We start from the raw sequence: 8,884 nt of genomic DNA, 5'->3' as shown, positions 1-8,884 counted from the left end.
TCAAATTATAGTCACATTCTTCACAGAAATAGAAAAAAAAATGCAGTCATAAAAGACTTTATATTTCCAAGGCAATACCGTATAAAAATAATAAAGTTAGAGGCATCCTACTACTTGACCTCAAAATATATTACAAAGCTGTGATAATCAAAACAGCATGGTACTGGCACAAAAATGGGCACATAGACCAATGAAGTAAAGTAGAGAATTCAGAAATAAATCCAAAACCATACAGCTAACTGATTTTGACAGGAGATAGAAGACAATTCAGTGGAGAAAAGAAAATATTTTTAGCAAATGGTTCTGGGAAAACTGAATATCCACCCGCAGAAAAATGAAACTAGACCCCTATCTCTCACTATAAACAAAAGCCATCTAAAATAAAAGATCTAAATGTAAAGTTTCAAACTAAAACACGACTTGGGAAAACACAAGGGCAACACTTAAAGACATTGGAGTAAGCAAAGATGTCTTAAATAAGACCCTAAAGCACAAGAAACAACTCCAAAAATAGACAGTTGGGTCATATCAAACTGAAAAGCTTTTGCATAGCAAATTGAATAAAGAGGCAGCCCACAGAAGGGGAGAAAATATTCGCAAACTATACTTCAGATAAAAGATTAATGACCAAGATATATAGGGAACTCAAGCAGTTTACCTTCAGAAAAACAAATAATCCAATTTAAAAACAGGCAATTGATAACAGACTGGCCTCAAAGTAAGACATACAAATGACCAAAGAGCATAAAAAATTTTTAAACATCTCTTATTAACATCTCTTATCATAATCAAAACCACAATGAGGTATCACCTAAACCAAGTCAGAATGGCTATAATCAAAAATATGAACAAGAGCTGTGGTGAGTAGGAAACTCTTCTTCATTGTTGGTGGGAATGTAAATTAGTTCAGCCATTGTAGAAAAACAATACAGAGTATCCTCAAAATTTTACAAATAGGGACCAGCAGTTAGCGTAATGGCTATGTCGCTGGACTCCTACGTAGTCGACCACGGTTCGTGTCCCGGACCCCGTGGCTTAAAACTCACGCTGGGCGCATGTGCGTACGTGCCCAAGATCCCGAGAGGAGAATGGAAGAGAAGGGGTTGCGGCGTGACCATCCCCCCTGGGGGGTGATTTCTCGCTTTCTGTCTCTATCTCGCTCTGTCTGTCTGGCGAGTGCACGCGCCCTATAGCAAACACCTCTCCAAAAAAAAAAAAAATTTACAAATAGAACTATTATACCGTATGACCCAGTAACCCCACTCCTACATATTTACCCAAAAGACAGAAATTACTCAGTCAGAAAGACACTTGTACATCCATGTTTATCATAGCATTATTTATAATAGCTAAGACTGGGAATCAACCTAAGTTTTCAACAACCAATGATTGGATTTAAAATGGCACATATACACAATGTAATGTTACTTGACCATAAAGAACAATGAAATCCTGTCATTTGACAAAAACTGGTTGAATCTAGAAGATGTAATGCTAAATGAAATAAGCAAGACTATGAAAGACAAACACTGTATGTCCTTGCTCAAAATATACCAAATATCTGCATTATGGCAGAAATGGAAAGATTGAAGACATATTATAGAAATAGAGAGGACAACTGTAGATACCAGAGACTGCACAAAGGGTAGGAGGGAGAGGTGGGAGAGATAAGAGGGGATGGGAGGAAAAAGCATACTACAGACACAGAAATGCAAGGCAAATGGGTTGTGGAATGATATATACCACAACCAAGTGAAAAAACAAACATTGCCAATCTTACGTGTATTTCAAATGTGCTGTTCTTTGCTGAAAGCAATGAATATGGTATTATTCTTTATTTCATTGTCACACACTGCATGCGTGCTTTGAAAATCCACACTGTGCCCCCACACAGATGTAAAACAATTAAATGCAAACAAAACAATTATAAAATAAAATACAATATAAAAAATATAAGAAAAATAACACTGTTTTCAGATGGCTGCTTCTTAGTTAAATTCATGAACTTTTTCTTTTCCATCCATTGCAAATGTCAAGTGCCATTCCCAATTCATTCCCAATACTGGTGTCTTATTGCTTTCCCTAATAGAAGAAGTTTGTTCTAGCAAACTGATATTAAACATCATCAAACTCCTACAATTAGTCTAAATAAGTACAATCTAATAAATATAAATGAAAATTTTTATCCCCATTGAACAACCAGAAGCCTTTACCAAAATGTCTTGTTCATTGGGATTCAAGTGACCAAATCATTTGAATCAAGCTGTAGATGTTTCTACTTTTTTGTTGTTTTAAGTTAAATACTTGACTTAAATGCCTGGTCATTTAACTAAAGGTATCTATCAATTCAAATAAGAGAATAGAACCAAATTCATTTTTATTTAAAGCCCAGTTTTATTAATACCATTGGACACAATATTTTCTTTTATACTGAAACTCTGTAGTCTCTACCTACAAGTGAATACTTACTCAAAATTCTGCTCCTTGGTTTCTGTTGGTCAAAAATGTTATGTCAGTGAAGATATTATAGAATTAGCATTACAACTTATTATTGGGATATAGCTGGTTTCACATCCTTATTATCAGACATTAGGATCTGAGCATAATGAGATCCCTTATTTAGACATGAGCAGTGATTATTATTCCTATTCAAACAAACAAACAAACAAAAACAAAAAACTGCAAGGCAAAAAGAGGGCAGTGGTTTTGAAGAATAAGATGTCCCCTTTGTTAAATGGGCTTAGAAATTTTCTAGAACATTCAACCTCCTGGCCTCAAAGCTAGTAGTGTTTGCTTTTTTTCCTTTGCATTTGGAGTTCTTTGAAAACATCGTCTTTGAATTACAGTGATTAAGATCAGTTCCAAGAGAGGGATCTGGGTAGAGAGGTGGCTGTTGAGGCCACCAGCATCCCACTGAGCATTTTCCTTCCTTTGTGAAAGCCTTCAGCTGGGGCTTAGCACATTCAGTTCTACATTATGGCATTTCATAGGCAGCCTTGTGGCACAGTATGCAATGACAACACTTTCAGAGCCATTCAGTCTCTGGATAGTTCATCTCTATGGTGTGTCAGTCCCTGATCCTGGGACCCACAATGAAAGTGAAGTCTGTGGATTGTTGTGATGGTTTGTGTCTCCTTGACAAACAGCTCTGATGAGACTGGAGCAGAAAGTCATAGAATGTCCCAGCTATCCTACTGAGATGGTCTTAGTGAATATCAAGAAATTTGTTTATTCTCTCCTCTTTCTCTATCTGAAAGTCCCTACTAGTTTCTTGCTCTCATTGACACCTGGCAGTATCACAAAGACTCTGCTTTCTTCCAGGTCTCTCAAAGAGGAGCTGCTTTTATCTTACACAGTCATACCATACATCCTAGGGGTGAGATGGGTGTCCTGGTGCCCTTTGCTGCTTTCTCTTTCCTTCTTCAAAAACTTCCTTTGAAATGAATGTCATCAGACTTATTGTTCCTCCTCACTTCCTGAGCTTGCTAACCTTCCAGTTTCTCTGTCACTTACGAGTGACTTTGGGACCTCTGCTCACAGATCCCTCCTCCCACTGTCATGGGTCATCCTCCATGCCAATGATCCAGCTCATATTTTGGCCTGGTAATTCCTAAACTCCTTTGCTGTAAAGGGCTTTTAGCTCTTGCTCTAGGGATTAGTCACATACTCCATGACTATAACCTAGACCTTGTCTTTAACAACAGAAGCACAGTCTCCCAAATCTCAAGTTAGCCATCTCATTCTTTTCCTATCTTTCCTGTTAATTTTCTCTTCTCCTCCCCCAACAGTGCAGTGACAGGATGACTGACAATCCACTGGCCCACTCCCACTTTTTCACAATTCATCTTCCTCACCACCTTTACTACTCATCCCTCCTCTACACACATATTTTCACTTCTTTCTTAGCTTAGATTCCAGAACTAGTACTATGGACACTCCTTTGCAAATGCCTTAAACAACTGCTCGTCCTTGTTTCTCCACCATGTGTGTTTATTAAAACTCCAGCATTTGTTCAACCCACCTATCTACTCAGTCTTTGAAGGGACTTGAGAGCTGAACGTTGCTGAACTGCAATCTTTTTGCCTCCTTTTCAATGGAAGTGTAGCTGTTTCTTTCTAAGGACAAATCCTCCACTTATGATCTAAATCTCATTTCCTGTGGTCTTCTCAAGGATTTTGCTCCCACAATTATGCCCGCTCTCTTTCTTCTTTAATTTCTGTCTATGTCTTACATTCATTTCATTGGCAAATAAACGTGCATCAATATCATCCATGTTAAAAACAGTCTTGTAATTCCATTTCCCAGTCTAGATCCAGCCTTTCTGTGCCTCCCATCATAGGAAAACCTTTAATGATTATTTCTCTACCTCTCAATCTTTTCTAAACAAGTTCAATCAGCATTTGTCCCATTCTTCCCCCACTTCCACTCCCCCCCCACACACACACTGCACTGAAGTGGCTTTGATCCAGTTACAAATGCCAGTGCCAGGTATCAATTCCCTGATCTCTTCCACTAGACTCCAGCAGCATTTGGTGTGAGTCACTTCCCCCTTCCTTCTGGAAATACTTTCTTCCCTGCACTTCCAGGATGTGACATTAGCTTGATTGTCCTCCTGTCTCACTGACCCTGTGTTAAGCGCCTTTGATGGGCCCGCCCCTTTCCTTCTCTCTAAAGGTTGAGATATCCCAGGATTCTATTCTTGACTTTCTACCCTATCTACATTCCCCCAAGGTGACCTCATCCAGTCCTACAGATTGAAGACATATTTTTTATGCTGTTGATCAGCACATTTGCTAATCTCTCTATCTGGAGCTATTCTTTGAGCTCCAGATCCAAATCCTTAATTGCCTACTCAACATCCTCACTTAGATGACTAAGTGAGACACCTCACTATCAAGTGTCAACCCTGAAACTTTCATCTTCTTCCTCCCCTCAGATCAATTCCTCCCCATCACACCTGAGCATACCCTTTCAGTATACGGCATCATTGTCACTCACTTGCTCAGACTACAAACCTTGGAGTCACCACTGACTCTTTTCCGCCCCTTGAACTCTACATCTACTCCGTGAGTTATGTGTCACTGGCACTACTACCAAACTGACCACGTGTGCTGCTATGCCATAGACCCAGGTCCATCACCTCTCATATGAACTGTTGTTCTTCCGTTTCCCTTCCTCTTCCTTGCCTCTACTGTCTGTCTTGCACAGAGCAGAAGAAATAATTCTAAAACATAATTCAGATTATTTCATTCCTCTGCCGTTAGCTCTCTATGTCTTTTCATTATGCTTAAAATAAAATTGAAAATGGCCACCATGATCTGGATCCTGCTTTCCCCCCAACCTTCCTTAGGCCCTCTCCCTGCTGCTCTCTATACTCCAGCCTTTCTTTCATTCACATTTTAATATCATTGCACCTGCCAACCCAATCACATGGAATGCTCTTCTCTCAGATATTTGTGTGCCTCCTTCCTCATTCAGGCCTCAGCGCAAATGGCACCTCCTCAGAGAGGCCCTCTTCACTTCCTCACTTAAGCAACACCCAGCCTCCTGCCCCCACCCAATTTTATCCACCGAGGGCACTTAGAAGTACCTGAAATTATCACACGACTAAATAAGAATTATTTTATTTATTTACTTATTTTTTAATTTGACCAGCGAGGGACAGAGAGACAAAGAGAGAGAGGTAAAGTGAAAAAACAATCTGCCAGGTCCTGGACTCCAACTATGTCAACTATGTGGGAGTCCAGTGCCCCTAACCTCGCCACCTGCCAGCCCCCATGTATGTTTCTTTTCTTTTCTTTCTTCTTTCTTTCTTCCTTTTTTTTCTTTTCTTTTTGAGAGATTTTTGGAATAGGGCATGTGCACTTGCCAGAGTGACAGAGAGAGACAGAGAGACAGAAAGCAAGAAATCACCCTTTGGAGGGATGGCCACACCACAATCCCTTCTCCTCCATTCTCTTCTTGGGACTCTGGGTGTGCACACACAAGTGCCTGGGGTGAGTTCCAAGCTGCCAGGTCTGGGACTTGAACCATGGTCTACCACATGGGAGTCTAGCAATGCAACCACTATGCCATCTGTTGGACCCAGCAAGTGTTTATTTTCTATGTCTTGTCTACCTTAACAAGACGTAAGATTGTATCTCATGGACTGAAAGCTAATGTTTTCTTTTGATCTACCACAAAAAAATGTTGTAAGGGTTAATAAAATGAATATCCCTTTTAAATGTAGCCCTTATCATTAATACTATTCACACATGGAAACATCAAAAAACACCCAGTGTACTACCATACAAGGCTCAAGGTGAAATAGTAGTACATAATTAACATATCTCTATATGCATAATTGAAATCTTTGGTATTTGATGATGATTAATTGGCAAAACATAGACGTATGAGCGCAGCAACTATCCGTTTAAGAAGTTTTGGTAGGGGTCTAACATTTTACTCAGCACTGACCATAGAAGAACACTTAAATATGTGATTAGGATGGGTAGTGTTCTGTGAATTCTTATACATTTGATTTGCTCACTTTCCAAAGTGTAGTTTTTGTTCAGACTGACACTAATTTATACCTTCTAGAGAGGCACAGGAGCCTGCCTGTTTGGGGGATTGCCCCTGGCCTGCCAGCTTGAGGTGTGGGAGCGAGGGCTGGGGAACATGAGCTCTCCTGATGGAGCCTGCTTGGGCAGGAGACAAGCACTTATACCTAGGGATGCCTGTGTAAGGTGCCAGGGGACCAATCTACCCACCCCAGGGTGGAGGCAAGGCCAGTGCGGGTAATGCCGAGAGATATGAAGATAGTATTATGTGGCTAGAAACACCCTCAGTCAGACCTGAGAATATTAGGAGACACCAACTGGAGAAACAGGGGTAATGGTAAAGGCATTCCAAGAATCCCCTTGCACTGGGAGTACACACAGGAGGAAATCCTATCTGGGAGGGGAAGTGAGTCAGAGCTAGCATACAACACTCGAGAAGAGGACGATCAAGTTTTAGAAGAGACTTAGTATTTTATATCCTTGAACTTTAATAAATCTCCAGGTTTGGGGGTTGTTTTTCTTTTTTCTTTTTTTCCATGTTCCATTGTTGAATGCTAGAAAAGGTGTCTCAGGAAGGGTCTTTTGGAGAACCCTTCCACGGAGGGAGGAACAGGTCTGGGGGCACTCTCTGATGACAATCACTCTGGACAGAATTAGGAGGGCCTCCACGCGGCATTTCCGATGTACCCAGGGCTTTTCTGGGGAGTTGGCAGCAGTTCAAGAACTATGCCTTATCTTATCTTGTTAAAGTATAAAAGCAATGCTGGATACAGTGCATTTAGGCAGGTGGTGTGCAGTTTACATGCTACTTAAAATTCCTGAAGCCACCTACAGTAAATGCTTGAAATACATTGTGGGAAATCACTTGAATAATCTCGCAAACATCCATGTAATGCTTAAACAGAGGCCACCTAAAGACCAGGGAAAGGCTGCCAGAAGCCAGTACGCAGTTTACCTGGAAAGCCGGGGAGTGGTGAAGGAGCAGTGTGAGAAAGACGCGGCAGAAAAATCACCTAGCAGGGTTTCAAGCGAATTCCATTCTCTTGAATATTTCATCCCGTCTAATCTCAAATATACTCTCAGAAACTGGGATAGGACACCTTGCATTATTCACAAAGTAACCAATTAGAATACTTCCTTTAACAATGGGAAGTTCTTTTCAAATAATAACCCCTGGAAAACCAGTCAGTGGCGTGGTGATCAAGGCAGCAGGATCTCACATGACTGACTGTGCCACTTGAGTCCCAGTCCCGATGACTTGAAAAACATGCATGTGCATGTGGGTCCAAAATCCTAAAAAGAGAAATGGAGAAGGGATGGTAGCATGGCTATCCCCTCTGGAGATTATTTCATATTCTCTCTCCGTTTCTCTCTCTCTCTCCCTGGAGAGTATAGGTGCCCTCTAGCAAATTAAAAACAAAACAAACTCTGACTATATCATTCTCTTTAGGCCTATGGGGGGGGGGCTATCGTGACTTATTCTGCCAATTGGTACTTAAGTCCTATGTGAACGATTGATGGCCTTGGAGGAGGGAAGGATCCTGATGTCACTGCTCATAGCATTAGGAAAGAAACAGCAAATTAACTGTAAAGCAAGCAAAACAACCAAGATATGCCCAGGCAAACAGTGGTCCGGAAGTCACAGGTGATCAGAAGCAGGTCTGGGCTTTTGCCTCTCCTCTCAACCGCCTAGCAAGGGTCCTCCCAGCTCCATCCTTCAGAGCCTCCTGGCTAGAATTTCACGTGATTTGATTGATTTGATTTCAAGGAATGACAAGAAGTTATTTATTACTCTAATGAGTTCAGACTTTTAATATATACTATCGTTTTAAAAGGTGATTTCAAGCGTGATTCAGCATTATTTACTTGGTATTTATTTAATCATCACTTGCTCATGTCTATGGGTCAGCCTTGTGGAATCTCCAAAGATCCAGAGTAAGACAAGAGGCAGTTCCTGCTCTCAACAAACTCATAGTCAGTGAGAATGAGACCAGCAAAAAAACAATGCCAGTTCCTTGGGCATGCTGGCTATCAGGCAGGCAGATCCCATCAGCGGTTGCAGTTACATAACCAGCAATGAGGCACCTCCACCAGGAAGGCTGAGTGACCTAAAATTGACCTCCACTGCAAGGAGGAACTGAGGATGCTGATGCAACAGAGTGACCAATCAGAACAGCAACTGATTCAATATTGGACCAATGAAACTGCTGCTTGAATTGACCAATCAGAGCGGCACTAGTTTCAAACTTTCATTCGCATATACAGACTAAATTGAAGACTAGGACGGGAAGTATTTCTCTATAAAAGCACATTTCTGACTATATGGGGGAGACAGCTTTTGAGCA

The sequence above is a fragment of the Tupaia chinensis genome, unplaced genomic scaffold (assembly GCF_000334495.1).
Source record: "Tupaia chinensis unplaced genomic scaffold, TupChi_1.0 Scaffold000532_1, whole genome shotgun sequence".
Lineage (NCBI taxonomy): Eukaryota > Metazoa > Chordata > Mammalia > Scandentia > Tupaiidae > Tupaia > Tupaia belangeri.
Note: the sequence above shows the minus strand (reverse complement) of the source record.